General features: G+C 39.6%; 1 protein-coding gene across 1 annotated transcript in view; it reads left to right on the top strand.

The window, feature by feature from the left end:
* FMR1NB (FMR1 neighbor) overlaps positions 1 to 22732 on the top strand; it is a 67625-nt gene that overhangs the window by 34665 nt on the left and 10228 nt on the right. The window contains exon 8 of the transcript XR_016471231.1: positions 12331 to 12400. The gene's annotated coding sequence lies outside the window, so the exon portion shown is untranslated. The remainder of the gene's footprint in view (positions 1 to 12330; positions 12401 to 22732) is intronic.

A 22732-nucleotide genomic window follows, 5' to 3' on the forward strand; every position in this document is an offset into this window, starting at 1 on the left:
CAGATATATTCCCTTATCATATTCTTAGAAAAGACAGAAATATTTTGACAGAAAATCTCTAAAATACCCACTTTGAAAGTTATAATTTAGGTAAATTCTAAACAATTTAAAGCAGGATTTTCTAATGAGAAACATCAAGGAATATCAATAATAGATGTTATTTCCAGCCATGTTTGTGATAATACGTGATAGCATTTTTAAGGTAGAAAGCTGTAAGCCCAAAGTGAGGCAAACGTATGTAGTCATCTTTTACATTTTAATGGAACTAGTTAATGAGTCTGGCATGCTTTTGAAAATGCTTTAATTTATTCTTTGCAAAAAAGTAAAAGTTGTTAGTACAAAATACAATTTCTGAGTTATACTTCTAGAGTGTACAAAACAGATCAGTGCTAATACAAACTAGGAAATTCAAAATTATTTTTTACATTGTGTGCTATTTCAGCAGCATTCATTGTGGATTTGAATCATGATTAGTTTGTTGTGAGCTTGACTTGAAATGGGAAACTCCCCTGGATTTAACTGTTGCACCTGATTGCGTTTATTTTTTTTAACCTTCCAGACACTAGCTCTAAGGCATCTGTGTGTGTCTATTTCTATGAGAAAGCAAAAAAAAATTTGCTTCTCTATCTGATTTATACAAGGTGACCTTTGAATTTGTCGAACAGTATTTTGATTATAAAACATTGCATTGACCAGCTCTGAATTTTGTGCATATACCTTAAATTGCATTTTTATCTTGTAGATCTCACTGGGAAAAAAAAGGGATCTACTATAGCAGGCTTCCTTTCTTTTTTTTTCTTTCTTTTTTTTTTTTTTTTTTAAGTCAGGTTCTGTAATTGGTATCTACCTCCTACTTAATTAGTATTTCATCAAAATTGTGAGTAAATAGTGTGAGTGTGTGCATAGAGTTGGATGGAGTGTGTGGGAGAGTGTGTACCTGAAGCTGCATTACTGGAATAACATTGCTCCAGATGGGAAATGTAGTTTCACCTTTGTATAAATGCATGATTCTGATAATTGTCTTGCCTTAGTGGATGAAATTCTCTTCATGCCAGAGTGTTTATGAGGTTGTTTTTTTTTTTTTCATTAATACAGCTAAGCTAAAAATCCTCCCATCTTTCAAGAATTTCATTGAAATAGCAAAGAATTCAGACATCTTCTGTTGGCATGGAGTTATCCCGTAGCTCCTCCTACCCTTCTGCAGGTTGTCATCTCCCAGGCAGTGCAGGACTGTACGCTGGCCATGGCTTCCCATAATTCTGCATCTTGACCTTTCTTGTATCCCTTGAAACTGGGGAAAAAGAAAAAGAAAAAAAAAGGGAGGATAATTGAACAGTATAGTTACCCTTCAAAGAGCATTGGGATCAACCTCTAAGCAGCTGAAACTGCCACAAAACAAACAATGGCTTATTGCTTATAAGCAGTCCTTTTTGCTTTGTTTAGGCTGTGAAAGTGCAGCCTTCTCCACCAATGCTTTATCCCTGTTGTAGAACTAGTAGATCGTTGCTATCAGGAAGGAAGACTGAAAATAGAGGATAAGATCCAGAGCATCTCGCTGGCTAAGCAGAACAGATGGGAAGCATACTGCTCTGCCCTCCTCAGCAGGTTATAATCTGGCGGTTTGTATAGGAGATTTAATGTGGATATAAATAAATAATAGAAGGGAAAGACATATTTGCTTAAAATTAGGGTTTACAGAATGATGTGCCCTACTGATAAATCAGTCCAAAAATACTTCAAGACTCATTTTTCAACACCTTTGACAGTACCTGGTGTCCCAGTTTGAAGGACAGACTGTGGATTTCACTTCCATTATCCCTCCGTTTCCTAGCAATGTTATATCTCCCAGTTTTTCTAATAAAGAGTTCTTCCCCGTGTGAGGTAAATAAATTAGCAATTTAGAAAGGTTGACCAGAAACAATCCACCAAAGCAGAGTCTAGACCCATGTGAGTGACAGCACTATCTTGCAAGTTCTATAAATACTTGGTGTCACTCCATGCACATCTTCCTTGGATTTTGCATTTATTTCTCCCTACATTATACACCAACATGGGTAGCAAAATATGGAAAAGAAGAGACAGAGCAGAGATTAGGGGCTGGAAACATTTTCACAGCAGTATCTTGTCAGCTTTCCAGCACACTCTGACTTATCGAGATCCAAACACTCACAGCTGGTGCATATTTTAATGCCAAATGACTGGCATGGCTGAAATTGGAATTCACAGTCTCTCAATGCGCTGTACTAGCACATTCAGTCAGCGCATTGCTTTTGTGTGACTCTTTTAAAGTTAAGTTACATTTCAATGAAGGCATTTTTATGGAGGCACTGTGAACTTGCACGGGAGAGTGTATGGTTTGGTGTGCCAAGTGTCTGATTAAAATTAGAAGTAAAAAAACATGAAAAGCCCTGCTAATTTACTGCCCTAAAATTGTCAATTACAGCAGTGCCAAGCAGTCTGGAAAGAGCTCCTGTTCTTCCAAAAGCAGAACAGTGCCAATTCCAAGGCAAAAGAAAGAAGAGGAAATATTTGTCAACTCTATCCAATAGCTGGTCACATAGTAATTGGGAGGTAAATTCTCCAACTTCAGTTGTTTCAATGATAGTTGGAATAATGCCTCCTTTTGTTGTTTGGGATTTTTTTTTTTAGTGTTTATTTTTAATTTTTAACTTTTCCATCATTTTATTTGTTTTTGTTGGTATTTTGATGACTTGCTATGTTAGTTAATGCCTAGCTGCATATTCTACCTTGTCATGTTTCCTGAACAGCTCAGTATATAATGGCTAGAAAAAAATGAAGGCCATTTGCCTTTTAAGAAGTGCTATTCAATTATGCAGTGAGATCTTGCCTTGATTTTGATTCTCTGAATGAGAGTCAAACAAAGAGTACCAGTGCAGTGAAAGTGTCCACCCAACGAGGCGTTCCGTGGCACAGACTTTGAGTCTGTCAGCATTAGGGCCACCTTTGGGATCACCCTTCAAATGATAGCACTGGAAAGGTTGTGTGTCATGCAACACTGTGGTATTTGGGAATAAGTTCTCATAAGTTAATGATGTCCCAAATGCTGTTTAAATTATTCTAGAGTCATGGAGCAACTCAGATTTAGTTCATTAAAATTCCTACTAGGCTGTGAAATGAACTGAACCCAGTTCAATTCAGTGGAAGAAAGATCTCATGATGAGAGATGCTTTGAACTCTCCAGACCTACAAAAACTTTCTGTCCTTTTCATGTGATACATATGTTTGTAAACAATCATCACCGTGGACTAATTTGACACAGATGGGGGCAACAAATCTGCCAGTATTTCATAACCCTAATTTTATGGGATTTTATTCCAACCTGCTTTCTTTGCTTTTTCTTTTCTTTTAAGTCCTAGATTTTTGTTTGTTTCAATGACAGAAATACAGACTTAAGGATGAACAAAACAATATACAGTATATTGACCGGTCTTTAGAAGTGATTAATTAAACATTTCAGCAAAGGCAGTCTGTGGTAAATGAGAACAAAACAGAACATAATTTCTATATCTGGGCAGTTATTGAGGAACACGTGGAAAACAAAATGAGCCACAGATGGGATAAGACATTAAATAGACCAACAGAGATAATGCAGGCCAACATTGTCACATACCATATTGGACAGAGTGAATAATCTCTACCATTAACTTCTTTGCCCCCCCTTGCAAATATGTTCCAGAGTTGAAAGAGATGTTTCAAAGAGCTATGGGAAAACATGGTCAAGTACTGAAGTAAGAAGTAAAGGGAGGCCAAAGTGCTTGGCTCAGAAATGTAGTAGTTCATTTTTTCATGGAGGCCACTCTCAGATAAATGGAAACCAGACTGGCTGGCATTCGTATCTGTTCTATGTCAAGAGCTCCTGTCTCAGTAACTAAGGAGGTTCAAAGCTAGGACCTTAGCATGGCCCTGTCTGACTACTCTAACATGGAAGGAAAATAAAATCATTTTTCCCAGGGGTTCAGAGCATGTATGTCTCCCAGTGGCCTTAAAGAGCAGTTTCACTATTGCCTTCAGTGGCAGCAGGAGACTGTGAACAGTGGGTTTTACAAATGGACTATGTATGTATGCTACATGAATAAGAATAATGCTAGTGCTCCAATATGTGGTACATTACAGGCTGAGACTGGTTTTCCAGTATTATGGAACAATTTAGAATGACCGAATGATAGAATCACTCAGGTTGGAAAAGACCTTAAAGATCATCAAGTCCAACCACAACCTGACCATCCTACCCTAACTCTAACAAATCTCCGCTAAATCATGCCCCTGAACACCACATCCGAACGGATTTTAAACACATCCAGGGATGGTGACTCAACCACCTCCCTGGGGAGCCCATTCCAGTGCTTCACAACCCTTTCTGTAAAGACGTTTGTCCTGATATCCAACCTAAACTTATCCTGGTGCAACTTGAGGCCATTTCCCCTTATCCTGTCACCAGTGAGAAGAGACCAACCCCGCTCTCACTGTAAGCACCTTTCAGGTACTGGAAGAGAGCAGTAAGGTCTCCCCTCAGCCTCCTCTTTCCCAGACTGAACAGTCTCAGTTCCTTCAGTCTCTCCTCATAGGGCATATTCTGCAAGCCCTTCACCAGCCTTGCTGCCTTTCTTTGGACCTGCTCCAGCACCTCCATGTCCTTTCTGTACTGAGGTGCCCAAAACTGAACACAGCACTCGAGGTGAGGCCTCACCAGTGCCGAGCACAGGGGCAGGATGACTTCCCTGGTCCTGTTCACCACAACATTGCTGATACAAGCCAGGATGCATTGGGCTTCTTGGCCACCTGGGGACAGTGCTGGCTCATATTCAGCCAACTGTCCATCTGTACACCGAGGTCCCTTTCCATCAGGCAGCTTTCCAGCCACTCCTCCCCAAGCCTGTAGGGTTGCCTGGGGTTGTGATCAAAATGCAGGACCCGACACTTGGCCCTATTGAAACTCATACAGTTAACCTTGGCCTAGTCTATCCAGGTCCTCTGTAGTGCCTTTCTCCCCTTAGGCAGATCAACACTCCCTCCCTGCTTGGTGTCATCAGCAAACTTACTGAGGGTGCACTCAATCCCCTCATCAGGATTGTTAATAAAGATGTTAAATAGAAGCAGCCCCAGTTCCTAGCCCTGGGGGACACTGCTCATGACCAGACGCCAACTGGATTTAATTCCATTGACCACAACTCTTTGGGCCCAGCCATTCAGCCAGTGTTTCACCCAACAGAGTGTATGCCCATCCAAACCGTGAGCGGCCAACGAGAATGTTGTGAGAGACAGTGTCAAAGGCTTTACTGAAGTCCAGTCCAGGTAGACTACATTGACAGCCTTACCTTCATCCACTGAGCGGGTCACCTTGTCATAGAATGAAATCAGGTTTGTCAGACAGGATCTACCATTTGTAAACCCATATTGACTGGGCCTGATCCCTTGGTTGACCTTTAACTGGTCCATGATGGCTCTCGAGATCATCCGTTCCATAACCTTCCCCAGCACGGAGGTGAGACTCATAGGTCTGTAGCTACCAGGATCATCTTGCTGGCCTTTATTAAAGATGGGCATCACATCTGCCAGTCTCCAGTCCACTGGGATACTTCCGGTTAACCAGGACTGCCAAAGAATGATGAAGAGTGGCTTGGCAACCACATCCACCAACTCCCTCCGTGCTCTAGGGTGCAATCCATCCGGCCCCTTGGACTTGTGAGCATCCAGCTTTCGGAGCAGGTCCAAAACTATCTCATCGTGGATCATGCAGGCCTATTCTGTTCCCCATCCCCTTCTACCAGCACGAGGGGCTGTGTACCCAGCAAGTAACAAGTCTTTACTATTAAAGACTGAGGCAAAGAAGACATTAAGTACCTCAGTCTTATCCTGATCCTTGGTCACCAAGTTGCCCTTGGTGTCCAACAATGAATGGAGATTCTCCCTAGCCCTCCTCTTGCTATTGATGTATTTAAAGAAATATTTATTGTTTACCTCAGTGGCCAGATTCAGTTCTAGCTGGGCCTTGATTTTTCCAATTTTCGCCCTGCACAGCTTCACAACATACCTGTAATTATCATAAATAGCTTGCCCACTCTTCTAGAGACTGTAAACTGTCCTTTTGTTCCTGAGTTCCAACCAAAGGTCTCTGTTCAGCCAGTCCAGCCTTCTTGCCTGTTGGCTCATCTTTTGTGACTTTGTATGGTCAGCTCCTGCACCTTTAAAATTACTTCCTTAAAGTATTCCCAGCCTTCCTGGCTCCCATGCTCTCCAAAACGTCCTCCCAAGGGACTCTCTCAAATATGGTCCTAAAGAGGTTAAAATCTGCCCTAAAGAGACTTTATTTTCATGCTGATAAACTGCACTCTGGAACAGAATTTGTACTTCTGCTCTAACACCATTTTGTAGTTTGTTCTTGCACAGCAAAAGTCCAAGGTGGCAGTTCTTCTGACTCCCCTCCGTGGTTCAACAATTTGTCAGGTTATTAAGTGATGAGAAGAAATCGATGACATATTTTGCACGCAGAATCTGTAATTAAAAAAAAAAAAAAAGAAAAAGATCAAGTTTAAGGATAACAAGCTTGAGGTACTTCACAAAGGTATCTCAGGTTGTCAACAAAAAGGGAAATAGCCAGAACCAAACTGTCCTTGTTGTCCACTTGCAGACAACATATTCAGTCCTTGCATATAGGTGTTTTTTTTTTTTCAAAAGACCAGGCCTCTTCCAAACAATCTGGGATACTTGCATATTTGGTATTAAATTCACTGGGAGTGAGGATAGGAGTGAGGATGGATCAATATCAAGTGTAATGCTCTTTTGACCTAAGCATTTTCATTTATTTTTCTCTTCAAATTCATGTTGTCTTCTTAGGGCACTCTTTTCTGTGCAGATTCCAGGATAGGATACATGCCAAACAGTGTTCTTCACATGTCTCTGGTATTGCATATACTTAATGAGTTTGAGCATAATTTATTACCAGTAGAGAGCACTCTGAAATTAGAATTAATATTGGACGTTCCATGAAGAAATTATGTTTTAGCCATAAATGGAATGCACAGCGCAGAATTAAACAGATTAATATTTAAGCATACAATGTATGTACTTGAAAAAGTCGCTTATTTTTGCAATTTGATTCTTTAAAGACCAAAGATTTGAGTTTTCTGAATACAGCGTAAAAGAAAACATGGTAGTGTTCTTTAGCTTAACCTTTACAAATATGACTACTAGACATCATATTTCTATCTTTCCCTTATTTTATTTATTCATGGATCTACTATGTAAATAGTATTTACAGCATGTGACTTTTCCTTTATTTCCAAACTTGAAAATGATTTGATTAACAGTGAATAGTGATGAGCAGTACATTGTTGCTTTCATTTCAGTTTACTTATATTATTTTTATTAATTTTCAGATTACAACCTAAAGCCTGTTTTTCATCAGTAACTTCATATAGTGTTTCATTCATACTATTGAAAGACATAAGAAATATAAAACATTGCCATAATCAATAAACTTAAGTCCTGACTTTCAATTCTGCTCTGTTTAGTATGCGTTTATCTATGTACTAAATCACATCATCATTGCAATTCTGTCCATCTTGCAGTTTTTTAATTTTCCTTACCATGTGTTCTAATTACACTACTCTTTTTGAACTTGATAGGACTTGCTTTCAAATTCTGTTTTGGTATTTTTCTTCACCCTATAATGCAATGGTGGTTTTTAAATTCTACCCAGTCCTTCTTGTGCTGGAGGGCTCTGATTTTACTACACGACCCAGCAAAAGGATGAGACAATTAAGGATAAACTCCAGAATTTAGTTCTTCTGGAGGTAAGAGCAGCTTACCTATCTATATGAAAAATATAGAGAATTTTATGCAGTGCAGTAAGCCTCAGTGTGTGGAGATCCATCCAGACAGATTCTACTTTTCTTAGGCTCTTCTGGTTGAATCTCACTTTCTGTGCATTTCTCTTCATACTTGTGTGGCTGGACATCCATACAGTTCCCTGTGCCAGGATGCTCTTGGACAAGAATACTATTGCACTCTGAGATGAAGCTGTGGATAAAGATCCACGGGAAACCTGCCTCTTCACTGCATGGAGAAGAAAGATTAAATGGAGCTAAAGCACAGTTGAGATTAACTTTCATGTACTTAATGCAGGTTTGAAACATCAGTACATGCATAGCTGAGAGTTTTATATATAGACGATTAGGTTGTTCAGGCAAAATAAAACATGTAGAAACAGAGCTGAATCAACAGTGTAGGCTTCTCAAGAGAGAGAAAGATGAAAGAGAAAGGTGTGTACTGTATATATTCATTAGTGTATGAACAAATAAGTGTGTGACCCATACCTCTGAATGCCTAATCCAAATTAACTCCTTTCATCACTGAAGAGTCTTTTAAGACCTATCCAACATAGACCAAATTTATTTCAACTTCGCTAGTCATCAACACACTGATTTGGGTCTACAGGAATCTTTCTGATAACAGCAACATCATTAAAATAGAATCATTTAGTTCTAAATGCTGTGGAATGTGTGCCTGGTGTGCCAAACACTAATGCATGGATGTCTTCACAGCACTTTGTTGGGGTAAAGGGAGATCTAGGTGTTTACTTTACATACTTGTTGAAATGGTAAATGTAATCATGTCAAAATGAGAAATTGATTTTTTGCTGTGGCTGTCTGTAGAACACCAATGTACCAGTTAAAAAAATAACATAGGTAAGAGCCATGTTGAATTGTATTTTTTTTTTAATTTTTATGGATCCTCAGGGAAAACTGCTTAACTTTGAGGGAAATGAGAAGAAGTATTAAGGAAGCTCTGTTCTAATGAAACAAAACATTAATGTTAGGGGAAATAAAGAGGCTTTATTTTCATACTGATAAATTGTACTCTGGAACAAAATTTGTAGTTCTGCTCTAGCACATTTTGTAGTTTGTTCTTGCACAGCCATTTTTATTTATTTATTGTCTACATTAAATTGATATATATGCAAATACAGGCTTAAGAAACAACTTTTTGTCTTGCTGCCAAAAGTACTGGTGAGACAGAGATATTAAGACAAAAAATTTTACGCATTTCAACTGTGTCAGTAGCCCTGCACTAATGTGCTTATTAACCTTTAATTAGAAAGTGCTTTTATCACAGTTTAATCTTTCCTTACAGAATATGCTTGGCAGGATTTAAAAAACAAAACAAAACAAAAAACTTATACAGAGGACTAAATAGATAATCCCCGATTGCTTTGGATTCCAGACTTCTTGTTTATTTATTAGTAGTCTTTCCTATTTGATTGATATAAATAACCAAGGCAAAGAGCCAGCTTGCAAGAAACTATCTGGGTCTTTATCACTGAACAGAAGCTGTCACTTCATGGGCGTGGTTCACTTGCTTCTTTCATGTATTTCTTGCTTTAGCATCAGCCAAGCCTCATCCCATGAGAACTTGTGGCTGCTGTTTTTCTCAGAGCTTCCTTATCTCAGGTTCCAGGGTTGCCTTTTTTAGCTCACTTGTTGTGTTGCAATCTCTCCGTGGACTCCCTGGACTGCAGTGCGATAGGGCAGCTGAAGGGCATTGTTTAACTCTGTATCTTGGCTCAGGTATGTTTCACCTCTCTGGTTTTCGGAGGGAACTGATAATTAAAGATGAGAGCTTGTCACTGTAGTATAATGTAGGAATACTTCAGAATCAAAAAGCTAACATCGCAGTACTTGAGAGGAAATGAAAGTTCAAGGATGTCTGCGTTATTAATCACTTGTATTTCTGTCTGTGACAAAACTAATCTGTATTTGGTATGACTCTGCATGAATATTCACATTTTTAAAAATATCAGTGTATTCTTTTACCAGTTTCCTCTTAATGGCTTTGATGTTCTCTAGACACCTATAAAAATCTCACGCTGATGAAAAAAGATTTGTACCTAAACTTGCCAACAATAAAATAAGAATACCTGTTGCCTAAATTTGACGTGCAATCTGTAGATTATAAATTCTCAGAGATAGAGATTGTCTTTTGTCCTGTGCTAGTAGGATACCTAGAGCAATAGTGTCATTGTAATTGACTGTAGGAGAAAAGGTATTGAAACCTAATATTTCAACAGCTACAGTACACAAAATGTGTTTTGAAAGATGATATATAAAGGCTCTATTGCAATCTGTAGTTGGTAAACAATATAAAAATAAAAAATATGACACTTCCCTTGTCTCTTCTGTGCCCACAGTCAAGAAAACATAAAGCTCTAGACTTAGAGAAACCAGTGTTAGAAAATACTCTGCTACAAGAAATAGTATGTAGTAACTTAGTTTTACCTTTGCAAATGTGCTTCTTAATTAAGACTTCAGTTAAGGCTGAATGACATTCCCTCACTTAAAAAACAAAATAAAATATGCCAATTTAATTAATTTTAATATAGAATATAAATTATTTATTCTTAACTAAGGCTAATGGTAAGAATTGCAGTTCAAAGTACTGGATAAGAGAAACAGCCTTGGAGATGTCGTGGACTTGGTTCTAAAGCCTACTCTAGGAGACAAACACTGCATCTACGAGCTAAACTTGGCTTACTCTTCTGCTGCTCTGGCTTCCTTGGCATCAGCCTCTCATTCACAGATCACTAACATCAAAGCTTGGAGGAAAAAAGAGGAGGAAGGGGAAGTAGATAACCAAGTTGCTTCTATGGCAAAAGCACTTTCTGCCCCGTGTATCCACCTGAGTAGTGCAAGCAGAAGCACCAACCAGCTTGAAAGGTCACATCAGAGCCAAGCTGAAGAGCAGCTGATGTATGTAGCCTGGTCCTTCAGCAGCATGGAGAAAATCCAGGAAGAAACACATACTGAGTTTATTACTGCTATTCTCTCGTCTCTCTTCCATGGTATCTGTCCTTGCTAATGATGGCCAACCCCTTTCACTGTTGACTGGCCACAAGGAACTACTTGTCCCCAGAGAATTTTGCCCTTTCACATTTCTCTAGCTTGAACTCATCAGTTAGCATGCCAGTAAGTTTTTCTGGTTTGTGAGACATTATCTTTATGGACTACTCTTTTTGTGTATAGCCTTTCCCCTTTTCTCTGATCATGCATCCTTTTCCCTCTGCATGCTTTCACCTTCCTTCCTAAGAAGCTTCCCTAAACAATGAATAGAAACAGGAAGCCCGTTACAGCTTCTTTTTCCTTTCCTTTCACTGGAAAGCATTAGGGCTTTTACACAGTGACCTTGAAGTAGCCTTCCTTTCCTAGCTCAGCCTGAAGTGATGATTGATGTACCTTTGAGGGGGGCAAAGGCAAAGAAGGAGGTGAAATAATAAAAAATAAATAAATAAATATGGAGGAGGGAAGAAAATTTGGCCCCAGGCAGAAATTCAATGAAGAAAATTAAAAAAAAAAAAAAGAAACCAGCTCACCTGTATTAGCTCAAGTGTCTCCAAATAGCTATCCTATGGAGGTGTGATTGTTCTGTATTATGCTCTGTAGATCAGAGTCATTGGTTGACTGAGAACTTACATTCAGACGCCTGGGGCTTCTTCTTCCCACAGAAACAAGTTGTTGGGTTGGTTTGTTTGATTTTTTTTTTTTTTTTAATTCTCTTGGGGAAAAAAAAAAAAGAAAAAAAAAAAGAAAATTACAGTTTTTTCCTACAGTCTTATCTTAAAATGTTACTCCTATGAGTATCAGTGGAAAATTCTTGAGTAAATTATGGCCATTTTCAGGAGTGCACACGTATCCAAAGATGTTTGGCTTCACTTTTTCACTGAGTGCCTGCTGACAAAGCTGCACTAGCAGAGTGTCGATCACCAGTGGACAGTGTCATGTTTGGCAGAAAGTTCGATGCAACTCTCTAAAAGAGGATGTTTAAAACATAAGTAACCTCAAGGAATATGCAGTGTGTGCTGTGATTTCAGCTTCACTTTCCTACCTTATTTGCTTGTTAATTCCACCCTCTAAATTGTATTATTTAAACAGATCCTTAATAAAATTTGCTTAAAAGTTACAGTAATGAACACATTATACAGTGTCAGAGAGTATTGAATATTAGCATATAATTTGGGTAGCTTACTATATCTTTGTGGCACTAAAAAATGATTCCCCTCACACATTGAAGGGCAATAGTGAATAAAATGTCTTACTGAAGTATACACATGTGTCTAGCAGAGCTATCTTGTGAGCTTGCTGTGTAGTAAGTTCATCACCCTGGCATAAACAACACTTAAATACAATCTTTTCCATTTCTCACAATGCCATCTGAAATTTCTTGATTTTGTGTATTTGGGCTCTTTATCTTTTTCTGTTCTACAAGAAAATGTTTTGCTGGATGTGTGAAAGCTTTCCTCTGCTTTTGCACCAACAGGTACATTGTGGAAGCAAGCAAGCATGGAAGGAAAGAAGGAGTGGTCCTTTTTGCTAGCAGGACCACAAAGGTATGAAGTCAACTGCCCTAAAAAAAAATTGTAGACAAAAAGAAGTAGTTTTAATTCTTCCTTCTTGCCCCTGCTGTTCTTGACCTGACAGGCCCATGCTTTTTTTATTAGTTTAGTCTGGATTCTTCATTCACCCATTTGCAAGTTCTAGCTCTTTTATGATAGAACCATGGCTTACCTTTGTTAAGCTGATGTTGGGTGTGGTTCTTGGTAGCTAAGCCTCATCTTTTATTTGCAAGGCTCAGATCAAAATGCTCTATTTAAATGCATGCAAGATAAAAACTCTGATTATCTTCCTGAAGTTAAAGCTGTTCCCATATGTGTTAACAATTTGAAGGTTTTATTAGAATTAGTTAAACTGTTTCCTTTTGAAATAGAAGGAATGTTCATGTTAGCCAGGAGGCACTCTCTTCCCACCAAAAGCCTGCATTTCCTTAAAGGTTTTTCTTTCTGTGTGCTTTAGACAGAACACTCAGATAATACATAACTGTTATTCAAAGGTGTCATGAAAAATGCTGGATACTTCTGACTCAGAAAAAAAGCACAAATGCCTTGCTTGTTGATGCACTGTATTTCCTGCAGCTTTATATCCAGATGGGTTTTTGCATTGTCACTGCACCTTAAGTTCAAAAGTGTAGAGATTTTTCCATCAAACTTTCTTAATCCTTTCTGGATTTGTTCAGCAAGTATTTTCTTCCTGCAGGTTTCCCAGTACTGCCAGAAATGTTTGTCCTTCAGTCTAACACACTTCTGTCAGTCATGATCATTCAAATCCCTTATGTGGGATCCAAACAAAATAATTTTTGCTCTTTCCATTCTAACCGATCTAGTGTCATAATGATACTTGCCTGAAACTGGTGGTGAGCCGACCTCTCAGCATCAAAGAGATTAATGAATTTGTCTTCTCAGTGTCCCCCAGAGGCAGGAATGCTTTGTGCAGAAAAGGAAACTGGGAGATTAATGGATTTGGTGAAGATTACAAGGGAAGTAGTGGCACAGAGGTGATGAGCTTTCTTATCTCCCAGTCCTGTCCTTGCATCAGGAGTCATCTTGCCAGGAAAAATTGCTGTTTCTATTACTACTAATAGGTTGGGATTTTTGTTGTTGTTGTTTTGTTTGTTTTTGGTTTTGTTTTGTTTGTTTTTATTTAATGCTGAATATAGCCTATTTGGCTTCTTACTGATGAAAATAAAAAGCTATGTATTCCCTGAGAAACAGATAATTTCAAGTAATAACAAATGCAGAATGCAAAGAGATACCTCTATACTTATGGATGTTCGGGGTGAGAAGATATAGGCAGGGATTTCTTTTGCTCTGAGTTCATCTTGCAAGTTGACTCATAATAGACAAAATGTCAAGGACACAGAAGTGCAGAGAGCTACTTATATTGAGACTACTTATTTATTAGTTCCTTGTTTGCTATTGTATACATCAGACCAAATGTCACCATTAAGTAGAATATCTCCACTATGACAATTTTTGTAGCTCTTAAGGATAAGACCAAATTCTGCATGCCCCTGAGCTACTGGAAATTCAGACATTTCTCTCCATCCCAGTGCATTATGTTTGTTCCAGGCAGATGATCAAGTAAATTGGAAAAGATTCCTGTAGTAATATGGAGAAGCAAACCAGGTATTATTCATACATCACTGAGCATACTTTACTCTCACTGATTTAAAAGTGTTCTTCCCTGGAAAGGGACCTTATGTTTTATCAGTTCTCAACTACCAACGTGTTAAATATAATTTAGAATCCTATACAGAAAAATAATGTGTGGTTGAAACTTATCTCTGATTGCAATCTGTTCTGACTCGTCAGTACATCTTATGACCCTCTTTATTAGTACATTTTTTCTTTGTAAGGGCTGAGGAAACTTAGGAACACCATTGCTTTCCTTTAAGGAATGTGAAACAGTTTACTTCATGGTAACCTTTTCAAATACATCCAATTAATGAAATTTATTTCAATTTATTCTGTATTCAAGTGAAGGATTCCACCTTCAAGGCAAAAATATATTGAATAAGCCTTTCTGAAAACTTTAATCACATTTGGGTGGGGTTGCTTTTTTTTTTTTTCCCCTTTTAATTTTACATACTGTAAGTTCCTTAGGTTTAATTTTTTTTATAAATTTTATTGACTGTGGTTGTTTCTTTGGATTTTTTTTGTTTGTTTGTTTGTTTTGTTTTTTTTATAGTTTAGTTTAGTTTAGTTTAGTTTGCAGTACCTTCTAGAAATTCTTGATATTGGATGGCAGGTTTCCATGAAATATTCTGGGTCATTCTTGCAAAGACAAAAATCTTTTAAAATAAAATTAAAGTACCCACTGAATTTAAATACAGAATTTACAAATGTAAAGTTCAGTTCCTCCAAGGCAACTGATCAATCAAAAAGAGGTGAAATTTCTCACTGCATAGACATAGTGACACAAGTGATATTTGTTCTTTAGACTCAAGAAGTGATTTCTTCAGCAGTGGCAATATCTATAGTGAGATGCAGCAAACTTAAGCCCACTTTATATAGTAGTAAATATTTTCTGGTCATGTAGATATGAATGTAGCTATTCTCATTTGAGCATACCATTAAGTAAGTTCCTCTGCTTTCTCTATCTAATTAAGATTTATCAAAAACAAATGAGGACTGTGCTTGGAAACAGCTCCTTCACTTCCTATGCCAGAGGCAGCTTTTCTAATGCTAGATGAGGTCACTTATGATGTTGTTCATATCATCATTCCACACAACTTTGCATGAGTGACTTCTGCAATATTATTCTCCTCTGGAATTCTGTCAGCCTTTACAGTCTAGATACTTTCATGCAGAAATATTATTTTCCTCCCTTCATACAGTTCCTGTGTTGCATGTTATCTCAGGGATGCAAACCACCAACACATCCCTCATTATCCATATTCACATAGTTTTCTAAGTCTATTTTGTTTTTTTGTTTTTCTCATTTTTTTTGTTGGGTGTTCTGATTAGCTTAGTCAATTTGCCGGAATTCCTTGCAGCTTATTTCAGTGTTAGACTGATCCTGATGAAGCTTTCATTTACTGTCTCTAATGTCATAGAATCATAGAACCATAGAATCATGGAATCATAGAATGGCCTGTGTTGAAAAGGGCCACAATGATCATCTAGTTTCAACCTCCTGCTATGTGCAGGTCACTAACCACCAGACCAAGCTGCCCAGAGCCACATCCAGCCTGGCCTTGAATTCCTCCAGGGATGAGGCATCCATAATCACCTTGGGCAGCCTGTCCCAGTGTGTCACCACCATCTGGGTGAAAAACTTCCTCCTAATATCTAACCTTAATCTTCCCTGTCTCAGTTTAAAACCATTCCCCCTTGTCCTATCACTATCCACCCTTGTAAACAGCCATTCCCCCTTCTGTTTATATGCACCCTTCAAGCCCTGGAAGGCCACAATGAGGTCTCCCCACAGCCTTCTCATTTCCAAGCTAAACAAGCCCCGTTCCCTCAACCTTTCCTCACAGGAGAGCTGCTCCAGCCCTCTGACCATCTCAGCGCCCTCCTGTAGACCCGCTCCAAGAGCTCCACGTCCTTCCTGTGCTGAGGTCCCAGGCCTGGATGCAGTGCTGCAGATGGGGCCTCACAGGAGTCGAGTAGAGGGGGACAATCACCTCCCTCTCCCTGCTGGCCACCCCTTTTTTAATGCAGCCCAGAACACAGTTGGTCTTCCAGGCTGCAAGAACACACTGCTGGCTCAGGTCCAGTTTCTCATCCACCAGGACCCCCAAGTCCTTCTCCACAGGGCTGCTCTCAAGATCTTCCCCCAGTTTGTATAAATACCTGGGATTGCACCGACCCAAGTGCAACACCCTGCACTTGGCCTTGTTGAATCTCATTAGGTTTTCATGGGCCCACGTCTCCAGCCTGTCCAGGTCCCTCTGGATGGCTTCCCTTCCTTCCAGTGTATCGACTGCACCATTCAGCTTGATGTCATCTTCAAACTTGCTGAGGGTGCACATGATGCCATCTGTCATTGATGAAGATGTTGAAGGGCACCAGTCTCAAGACTGACAGCCAAGGGACATCGCTTGTGACCGGCCTCCACCCTGACACAGAACCATTATCACAACATTTTGGCTGCATCCAGCCAGCCAATTCCTAATTCATCGAACTGTCCATCCTTCAAATCCACACCTCTCCAGTTTAGAGAGCAGGATGGGGTAAGGGACCATGTCAAAGACCTCTCAGAAGTCCAGCTAGATGACATCCATCACCCTTCCCCCATCCACCAAAGCCATCACTCCATCATAGAAGGCCACCAGATTAGTCAGGCAAGGCCCTTTGTGAAGCCATGCTGGCTGTTTTGGATCACCTCTTTGTCTCGTATGTGCCTTAATATAGCTTCTAGGAGGATCTGCTCCATGATCTTACCAGGCACAGAGGTGAGGCTCACTTGTCTGTAGTTCCCTGGTCATCCTTTCTCCCTTTCTTAAAAATGGGAGTAACGTTTCCCTTTTTCTAGTCACCAGGGACTAAACCCAATGGCCATGATTTTTCAAATATGATGGAGAGCGGCTCAGCAACCGCATCAGCCATCTTTTTCAGAACCCTAGGATGAATATCATCTGGCTCCATGGACTTATAGACATTCAATTTCATGAGAGGTCTTGGACTTGTTCCACTGTTACAGTGGGACAGAAACCGCTCCCCACACCCTCACCTAGAGATTCAGGGTCCTGGAAGACATGAGAAGCCTGACCACCCGTGAAGACTGAGACAAAGCACTCATTGAGTACCTCAGCTTTTTCTAAGTCTGATGAAGCCAGCTCCCATTACCTTTCATCATAGGGGGAACACTGTCCTTGGCCTGTCTCCTCCTGCTATGTACCTGTAGAACCGCAGCTTGTTATCTTTCATGTCCATCACCAAGTTCAGCTCCAGCTGCGCCTTGGCTTTCCTAATCCAATCTCTACACACACAGACAACAGTCCTGTATGCCTCCCAGGCTACACAACCCTGCTTCCACTTTCTGTACATTTCCCTCTTTTCTCTCAGTTTAAGCTGAAGGTCCTTGCACATACACGGCAGTCGCCTGCCTCTCCTGTTCAACTTGTGCTGGGGGATGAAGAGCTGTTGCGCTCTCAGAAGGGTGTCCTTAAAGAGCTGCCAGCTCTGTTCTGTGCCCATGCCCTTAAGGATAGTTCCCCAGGGGATCCCACTCAGCAGTTCTTTGAGCAGCTGGAAGTTTGCTCTCCTAAAGCACAGGGTCCTAGCTCTGCTTTTTGTCAGGCCCGCATTCTTCAAGATCACAAACTCCACCAAGGCATGGTCACTACAGCCCAGGGCTGCCTCCAGTCTTAACCTCTCTGATGCTCTCCTCTGCATTGGTGAGCACTAGGTCCAGTAAGGCTTCACCTCGGGTTGGTCCACTTATTACCTGGACCAGGAAGCCATCCTAAACAGACTCCAGGAATCTCCTGGTTTGTCTGCCACCCGCTGTGCCGCTCTCCCAGCAGATATCCGGGTGGTTGAAATCCCCCATCAGGACAAGAGCCTGCGAGCACAACGCCTCCTGCAGCTGAAGCAAGAAGGCCTTGCCAACAGGCTCTCCCTGATCAGGTGGCCTGTAGCAGACCCCAACCACTAGATGCCCTTTACTGGACTGATCCTGTACTCCACCACCCCTCTATCCACCACTCCACTACCCTGTCTATCCCTTTTGAAAAGCCTGTAGTCCTCAATCAGGGTATTCTAGTCATGGGATTCATCCCACCATGTTTCTGTGATAGCAGTTAGGTCATACTTTCCCAACTACTCCATGGTTTCTAGCTCCCATGCTGCATGCATTGGTATAGAAGCACTTCAGCTTAGCTATTGGCCTCGTTACCTTCTCAGAGGAGCCTTCCCTAGTACCTCCGGGAAAAGACTGGGGTTTTCCCTTACTGCCTCCCAAGGTGACAGTGTACCCACACGCTTCTTTGTCACTCAGTACACCCTCTTCCCCCATCATATCTAGTTTAAAGCCCTGCTAACCAGCCCAGCCAGCTTGTTTGTGGCCCTTCTAGTCAGTTGGCTCTCATCAACATTCCCCCTTTCATGTCCATGTCCAGCACAGTCAGTTTCTCAACCACACTCTCTATTTTCAGCTGAGAATATCGTTTCTTTTTTTTCTTTCCAATGAGCTCCATCTTGCCGTGAAGTACTTTCTCTCCAGCTGTCCTAAATCTTGTCCCCATGCCCTATTGTTATTCCCCCTGAAAAAGGCACAAGAATATAGTATTGTCGTCCTTATGCCAGAGTGAGGAAGAAAAAAAAAAACACCCAAAAGATTTATCAACTTTGATTTTATGTTTTCTTTCAGTTCTGTCTCCCTTATGTGTCTTTTTCTTTGTTGTTCATTTATTACCTATGTTGTTCAGTATTTTAGTTTTTCAAATGCATCATACAACAGGAATGAAAAATGTATTTTGTGGACAAGGGCCAAGCTGAAGGCAGTTGTGCAGCTGCTGCCCAAGCCACTGAACATACAGGAGCAAGTCAATGCTATTGCCAACGTTTCTCCTCTGCTTGCTGCTCTTGCTCCAGAGTACTTGAAGAAAAACTAGGGACAAAATGGTGGGATAATGGGATTGGAGACAATGCAAAAAAAAAAAAAAAAAAAAAAAAAAGTAGTCAACAACAAGGCATGAGCTTTGGTTAGCTCCTGGCAGTATCCTGGAGAGATCGTTGCCAAACACTGGTGCAACCAAGAGCCCTGCTCCCGCCCCGCAGGGCCCCGCGGGCGCTGGCCGAGGTACTGAAGAAGAAACGTGGCGGCCCCTGCCTCCTCGGGGCCCGGGAAAGCGAGTCACATCCTTTTGTGTCATTCACAAAGTACTTCTAAGGTATTAGAAATATTGAAGTATGGTCACTTTCTATTATATTTTGTTAACTTTTTAAGGGAGTTTTTATGCATAAGAAGAGCAGAGAATGCAAATGTACTACTTGAAAATGTTTCTTACAGAAAGTTTTTCAGGTCTAGTGAAATTACTTTTTTTTTTTTTTAGAAAAAAATATACATCTTTAAAATCTTTTCAGAATTTGAAGATATTTGAAAAAAACAACAGCATATTAACTGACTGTGAAACAGATCTAAATAGTTTCTGTCAGAAACCATTAATTATATATTTTGTATGCTATTTATTTTCGAGTATCAGAAGACTATCTGGAGTAATCAGAAACTTAGCAGTAGGAAGTACAAGCTAGATCTTCTCTTGCATTGTGAAATAGCTCTAGCATCACTCCTGACCAGAGTGCATTGATCTGACAAACACGTGTAGTCACAAAATAACTCCATAATACTTTGGAACAGTAAGCTACAATGATCATTCAGAAGAATATAATTTCTATATGAAATGCATAACTGAGTCTTTTAATCCAAGAAATAAAAAAATAAATTTCCCAACATTCAATTTTTACATTTCTCTGTTAACCTGAGAGATTAATATCAATACGCATATATGCATGAAACTGTGACAGTGATGGAAGGGTTATGCAATGACCTCCTTGTTAAGCAGTTATGCTTGAGGATTTAAACACCTCTATTTTACCCTAATCTTTGGTAATATTGTTCAGTTAGTTTAAATACACCATCTGTGACCACAGAGCATCTGAATCAAGACAGGAAATAGAAGCTAGGCTCTAACATTCTTGTGTTTTACTAATTGTATTTCCACTTCATAATAAAGAATGTTCACGAGGGAGCTGTAACGTCCCCATTCTAGCCAATAATTTTTATTCTTGATGAGCTTTATTCAGCTATGATTCTGTCCTCAGCTTTTGTAATTTTATTTACCGCTATGCTTATTTGTAAAAATGGGAAAATCAATAGAGTACTGGGGGAGTGTAGTGAAAGAAAAAAAAAAAAAACACATTCAGAAGCAGTACGATAAATTTACAGTAAGATAGAAAACTCCAGACACAAAAAATAGATAAATGCCTGATGATAAACACTGAAGGCAAAATCTGAATCACTCATTGATTCATCATGTCTTTTCTTCAGTATTTATAGGATCAAACAAAGAAGATAAAAGGAAGATATAATCTTGGTAGCCTAGTGAGAATTTTACAGTCACCAGAACCAAAGACCTACCTTTTACAGTCTGAACACAGCATTCTGCTCTAAAAATTTGTATTCAACGATTACCTAAAATATGTTGTGGATTCATCCAAGCATTAGATTAGCTTATCTGTATTGGGAAACTTCATTATCTGTAGCCTGAGCTTACTCTTCCATCTTTGTGTTTGGGTTTATGACTTATTTCTTTCAGAAATGAGGTAAAATGACTATGTCATAGAAACTCCTTTCCATCCTCCTCCTATTAGCTCGGTGTGATGATTATTCATATGAAATAGAATAGAAACACAGATTTCCAATTTTCATTAAAGTATGTGCTGACATTTGGGAAGATGTGTTTGTATGTGTTATTTTTGTTTGTAGTGTATTTTCACTTTTTAAAACTACTTTGTCATCTAGAAAATCATACTTTTCAGGAAGACAAATAGTCAATATTTATTTGTATACACATATTAGCATTCCTTTTACTTAAGGGGCAAACATGGTCTTCAAAGAAGTATAAAATCTTTGACCCAAATAACCTCAGATTGTATAACAACAAAAAAAAAAATGTATAGACTCCAAAATATATACCACAGTGGTAACTGTCAAAGTTCTGCTGGTATTTATTTTTTTGGAATTGAGCAATGCAAAGTTACAGCTTTTGCTTGTGAACAAACCAAGAAATGAAAAAACTTCCCCGACTGCTGCAGGTGGGACTTTCCAAGATAAAAAACACTGAAAATACTTGGCTGAAGTCCTCCATATTGTAAATCTTTTCATAGCTCTTCTGTTGATGTTCTACTGGTTTCAGTCTCTTGTAGTGCATTGTCTTTTTCCCAAGTATTCACAGAATGACTTAGGTGCTTGAAAGATGGGCACTTCTGAGCAACAGTGGTAAGAAGAACTGGCTGCTGCTGTAGTTCTATATAATATGCTGCCACATCAGCTTCATTGTGAACCTTCTGATGGGTCCTGACCCAAATGAGAGCAATAGCAAAGTTTATCTATTTCTCTAGAATGGGTACAATTTTACATGGATGGTAACACTGAGCAAACCTCTTGGTCTCCCAAGGCTTTCTCTCTCTCTCTCTCTCTCTCTCTCTCTCTCTCTCTCTCTCTCTCTCTTTCTCTTTCTCTTTCTCTTTCTCTTTCTCTTTCTCTTTCTCTTTCTCTTTCTCTTTCTCTTTCCTTCCTCCTCCTCCTCCTCCTCCTCCTCCTCCTCCTCTTCCTCTTCCTCTTCCTCTTCCGTTTCCTTTTCCCTCTCCCTCTTCCTCTTCCTCTTCCGTTTCCTTTTCCCTCTCCCTCTCCCTGTCCCTCTCCCTCTCCCGTTCCTCTCCCCTCCCCACCCTTTCCCTCCCTTCCCTTCTACTCCCATCCACTCCCCTCCCCCTTTAGCATATTCTTCTATTCTTTTCCTTATTTTCTATGTTTGGCTTTTATATAATCAACTGTTATTGGTTTGGGATCTGGTCTAAAAGACTGCTTATTTTCGTTGCTTATGCACCCGGATTCTATAGTTGAACCACAGCTCTTACTTTCCACAAGACTTAAATTGGATTTTTATTTAACATCCAAATAATTTAGAGGGTTTCTTTAGTCTCTGCTGCTTTAGCTCATTAAGTGCAAAAGAACTGTAAGTATCACTCACTCTCATTGAAAAAACAGCCTGTTGTAACTTTGCATTTATCTTGAAGGCTTCTTTTGTTTCCAAAAATTAGTTTACATTTAGCCTATATTAGTTATTCCCCCAGAAACTGTGTCTCAGACAGCCTGGTATTCAAGAGTCCTTGCAAATACAGAAGAATAACACCAAAGACTCTCTACAAAGATTTCATTGTAAGACTAAAAGGATTTCCTGTGAATAAGAGCTACACATGGACTTAACACTGCTGGGAGCAAGAACATACAAGGAGAAACCAACTACACAATGAAGCCAAGACATTACTGTTTTTTAATGATTTCTTTGTAGATAGGTGGAAGAGGTCTTTTCTGAAGGAGCTCATGATAATATAGTGTACCCAAGAACACAAGGGAGAATGCTGTATGGAAGGAAAAAAGGAAATCTTGAAGGAAAAGAGGAAGCACTGAGCTTTCTCTGTTTTTCTGTTCTTTTCTACTCTCCTAGATGAGGTGTGAATGTAACAGATAGGCAATGCATACTACTTCTTCTGCAGAAAGGAACTGTAGCAGGATATAAAGATTTCTTATTTCTACATTATGGTGACAGTTCAAAGGGTTAGCAGAAGACAACTTAAAGTAACATCACTCTC

This window comes from Phasianus colchicus, chromosome 14 (assembly GCF_987193195.1).
Source record: "Phasianus colchicus chromosome 14, bPhaCol1.hap1.1, whole genome shotgun sequence".
NCBI lineage: Eukaryota > Metazoa > Chordata > Aves > Galliformes > Phasianidae > Phasianus > Phasianus colchicus.